Source organism: Amblyomma maculatum, chromosome 1 (assembly GCF_055883805.1).
Source record: "Amblyomma maculatum isolate TAMU_Amacu chromosome 1, ASM5588380v1, whole genome shotgun sequence".
Classification (NCBI taxonomy): Eukaryota; Metazoa; Arthropoda; class Arachnida; order Ixodida; family Ixodidae; genus Amblyomma; species Amblyomma maculatum.
The window spans coordinates 490502749-490507748 of record NC_139344.1 but is presented as its reverse complement, the minus strand read 5'-3'; the positions used below and the strand labels follow the sequence as shown (position 1 = coordinate 490507748).

At 54.0% G+C, this 5000-nt stretch overlaps 1 pseudogene; it reads right to left on the bottom strand.

Moving 5' to 3' along the window:
- LOC146210198 (large subunit ribosomal RNA) overlaps positions 1–5000 on the bottom strand; it is a 9338-nt pseudogene that overhangs the window by 2183 nt on the left and 2155 nt on the right.

Here is a 5000-nt window from a genome sequence, read left to right as displayed (position 1 = left end):
GGAGTCGTGCGAGAGCCACGCATTGGCTGTAAATTGAGCTTTATGTGCGAAAAGGTCCTTGTTGTTATAGCCTCCCTGCAGCCTCTTCCACCACTGCAGGGATCCTTTCTTTATCGCTCGAGCGAGGTCCTGCTGCGCTGTTGTGCCCTCTGGCACCTCAAAAGCATCGGAGATACGCTTGTAGCTTTTGTTAAGGACTAGATCGAACAGCTCATCAACTGCGGGCTCGCCGAGCCTCAATAGCCTGGAAAGGGCCTTCAGCTGGACTGATTGTGCCACTCGTCTAAGCTGAATCAGGCCGAGGCCACCGCAGCGTGATGGCATCCACAGATGTGTGTTCGGAAAACTGTGGGGCAGGTGCAAAGCCTTCTTCACAGCCTTTCCTAGGAGGCGATCCAATTTCCCTGCCTCTGACTCCACCTCCAAGGAGTTGGAAGCTGTGTAGAGAAAGGCAGGCATGATCAGTTGTCGGAAACAGTGGAGTTTCTGAAAAGGCTTCAGAGCAGCTCCCGCAATAAGTTCCATAAGCCTCAAGGTTTTCTCGCCGGCCACCTTGGGGGCCTTGTTGACGAAGAGGTCCAGGCCCAGGTAACGAATGGGGCCACTACGTCCGATCGGAGAGACTAACTCGCCAGCAACCATGACGGGGGGCAGCTCGTAGTTGAAGGATTTCATGGAGTGGTCCACCCTCCAACCAAAATACTGTGTCTTCTGCGGGTTTAAAAATAGGCCTATGTTCTTGAGGTAAGCCTCAGTCTTACTGAGTAGGGCCTTGAGCCCCTCCAAGGTGTCAGACACCAGGAGCAAGTCATCGGCGAAGCCGAGACATGAAATGTGCGAGCTGCCAAGGGAGATGCCAAGGGATGAGTCATTGAGTCCCTGGAGAAGGGGATCCAAAACGCAGTTGAACAGGAAGGGTGACAAGGGGTCACCCTGCTTGATCCCTCTCCTCACAGGAACCCTGATGCCATCCGTGGTACCATCCGTCCAGAAGGTGGTGGTGGAGTGGCGGTACATCTCTCTAAGTACCTCAATGTACCTAGCGGGCACCCCCCGCTCCTGCAATGCAGAAAACAGAGCCAGGTGCGAAACATTGTCGAAGGCTTTCCGAACATCCAGGCTGGCTGCAAACAGTGGGCGCCGATTCTTTTTAAAGGCGCGCATGACAGCCTGAAGGAGCAGCAGGTTGGATGACGTGCTGTTTCCGTCCGCGAAGCCAGCCTGAAATCGGTGGAACCTATTGTTCGCTGCGAGCCGCTGCAGCAGTACCTTCGCAAAAAGTCTATAGAGGATAGGCGAGACCGTGATTGGCCTGAAGTCTCCTGGGCCACTAGGATTGGCACACTTAGGGATGAAGATTGTCCTAGCGACTCGCATCTCCAATGGAATAGTGGAGAATGCGAACCAGTTGTTGAGGACAAGCGCTAGGACACTGGCGGGGACCTTGCGGAGCTCCGGCACCGTAAGGCCATCAGGGCCTGCTGCTGATTTAGTCTGGAGTTTTCTTATAGCTGCGGAGATCTCATCCGTGGTGAAGAGCTCCTCGGAAACGTCCAGCTTAAAGTCTGAGTGCACCGGGCGCTCAGGAGGGGATGACTCCCCACCAAATATTTCGTCGTAAAGATCGTGAAGGTCCGAAAGAGGGCAGCCCGGTGACTCCCCGCCCATCAGAAGAGCATCCCCCAGAACAGCAGGACCCAACTTGTAGAGCCGCTGATGCTCGAGAAATCTAGACTTTCTGCGCTGTATACGATTGATGGGCTCAACCTGGGGAATGTCTCTTGAATCTTTTGTCCTAGGCGGCCTTCTCCGCACGCCATAAAAATCAAGTAATGCATTGGTGTCTTCCGCTGTCAGTGGCCCAGTACATAGTGCGGAGGCCATACCGGGGTTGGTATAGCCAGCTTCTAGTAGTTCTCTTTCCACTTCTATTATGTTCAGTCCTAATGGCTCTGGAGACGGAGTGACTTGCACCAAGGGCGGCAGAGATGGTGGAATTGGCCTTGCCTCTAGCGCCAGCTGAAGAACTTCCCGGTATCTATCGTCGCGTCTGATCTGGGCGATTGCCTGGACTGATCGTGATGGAAATTTAGCGTGCAGATCCTCATTTACTCTTCTGGAAGGACCCAAAGCGGCCTCGGCTGAAGCCAATGCCGCGAGGTCAGAGTCTGCCCATCTACAGTGGGCGTATGAAGGCTGATGCCTTGTTGACGGGGCCTGGGTGGGAGATTGTGCATTTGTTGGAGCCTCAGCACGTAGCCTTTCTCTGATTTGACAATATTTCAGTGTCCGTCGGACATGTTCAATGGCCGCCTCGGTTCTCTGGTTATACTTAGCCGCAAGGGCGGGCAGCAAAGGCATTACGCGACCCAAGCTGAGCTCGATTGTTGCCAACTCCTCCAGCTCTTCGGGCGTCCACCGACCGCTGACACGTGGCGGCCGAACCGGCCGATCACGAAGACTAATGGCGATTGAGCCGCTTTTTCCGCTTGGCTCAATGAGTGACGCGCCGGCAGTTCCAGATGAGTCAGATGTACAACCCGTGGAATCCACCCAGTCTGAATCAGCGCCCAGGGAAACACGAAGAGGATCGGCATGCTGCTGTGCAGCCAAGTCGACAACATCGATAGCAGCAGCGCTCGGTAACCCGGGAGAAACAGCCGATGAAACCTGGACCTCTTGGAGAGGGAGCGACCTCAAATGCACACTGGGAGAGTCGTTCGGAATAGTCTGCTGCTCCGCCGCCGCAGCCCCAACACCAGCAGCAGCCCCAAACGGACCCGCAACGTCAGGCAGACCACTCGGGGTGTCGTTGGAGACAGGAAAATCTGGAGACACCTGGGACTGGTCCCGTTCCTTCTTCCTCCGACACTTCGTAGAGTGCGAGGATAACACTTGCGAGCTAGGCTCTAGTCTACCACAGGACATACATTTCCATACCATCGGGGCCCCATGCACATCACGATAGTGCTGTTCGAGGCGCGCGCGAGAAGATAGGCGCTCTGTGCATATTTGGCAGGTCAAAATTCCGCGGGAACTTGTGCTTTTCCCAACTACAAAGTCATGCACAAAGCTCGGGGCCGCCATACTGGCCCGAAATCACGTCTGCCGGGGCGGAGAAAAAGAAAAAAAAAAAAAAAAAAAAAAAAAAAAAAACTAAAAGAACTATATGATCTAAACACGAACTAAACAGAAAACACACACTATTACGCTAAAACCTTACACCTTACACACTATTACACCAAGCCTGTCTACCGGGGCGTCCCCCGAAGACAGAAAAAAAAAAAAAAAAAAAAAAAAAAAATATTCTACAAAACTATACGATCTTAACACCAACTATACAGAAATAACAACTATTACGCTAAAACCTTAACTATTCTTAAAACACCAAGCCAAAACACCAAAAAAAAAAAAAAAAGAAAAAAAAAAAAAGTCCCCACAAAATAAAAATAATGATCGACCGAGAATCTATTGTAGATCCCCCTCAAATACTAAAACCAAAGAGAGAAGTGGAAAAAGAAAAGTGACAAGTTCGATAGGAAGCAGATCTCTCTGAGCGAACAGAGGCGCTGTTGCGGGCAAAAAGAATACCCGGGCCAACCAGCGAACCCGAAAGGAGCGAGCTCCCACCTCGGCAAGCCGAGGGCGCTGTTGCAGGCGAAACACCCGGGCCAACCAGCGAACCCAGAAAATGGAGCAAGCTCCCTCCTCGGTAACGAGGGCGCTGTTGCGGGCGAAACACCCGGGCCAACCAGCGAACCCAGACAATGGAGCAAGCTCCCACCTCGATAACGAGGGCGCTGTTGCGGGCGAAACACCCGGGCCAACCAGCGAACCCGAAAAAAAAGCGGAGCAAGCTCCCTCCTCGACAAACCGAGGGCGCTGTTTAAGGGAAAGATCCCGGGCCAACCAGCGAACCCTTCGAGAGAGAGACTCTCCTCCCTGGTGCCCCAGGGGCGCTACTTTGGGCTCGGAGCCCGGGCGTGCAGCGAACCCTTGGAGGCAAGCCTCCCTTCTCTGGCGTCCCAGAGGCGTTGCTTAAGGCTGAAGCCCGGGCTACAACGAGGCCCGCAGTGCGTTGGTAGCTTTTTCAGAATAGAGTTCAGGGCAGCAAGCCCGGTCACAGGAATGTTTGTAACGCGGGGGGATAAATTGCCTGGTCTGCTAGGCGAAATGGCCAGATGGATCAACCACTGCCAGATATTGTATACACCTCCGATTTCCCCCCGCTCCAAGATTCAGTGAGCCGAAGCCCACGCAGCCGCAGCTGCAGACACAAAAAAGAAAGAGGCGCGTCGCTCTGTGCGTTAGGTCGCCTTCGGCCTTGGCCGGACGCCTGAAAGAGTTTCAATAGTACAGAAGTTTCGCACAGGTCGTTGGCTTGACAACGCCTGAAAGGTCGGCTCTTAGCGCTCCCCGATCAAGGCAGACAACTTGTCGGGGCCAGGAATCACCACGTGGAGGTAGCCAGACCACGATTCCCGATTCACGACAAGAGAGTCATAGTTACTCCCGCCGTTTGCCCGCGCTTTTTTGAATTTCTTCACGTTGACATTCAGAGCACTGGGCAGAAATCACATTGCGTCAAGCACCGATCAACGGCCATCGCAATGCTTTGTTTTAATTAGACAGTCGGATTCCCTCGGTCCGTGCCAGTTCTGAGTTGGCTGTTTTCTGCCGGCCGAAGCAAGAACCTCGGGCACGAAGCCCCCGGAACAAGCACAGCTGTGGCTTTCCACAGGAAGGTCCCGACGCTGGTCCGGGCTCGGCCGCACCGCTTTTTACGGCGGCGAGCCTCGCCCAGTCCCGGTGCAGTGCCATTCCTGCTTCTGGACCCCAGCCCGACCGGCTCAGCCCTCAGAGCCAATCCTTTTCCCAAGGTTACGGATCCGTTTTGCCGACTTCCCTTACCTACATTGGTCTAGAGACTAGAGGCTGTTCACCTTGGAGACCTGCTGCGGATATGGGTACGGTCCGGCACGAAAATCACACTCCCTCAC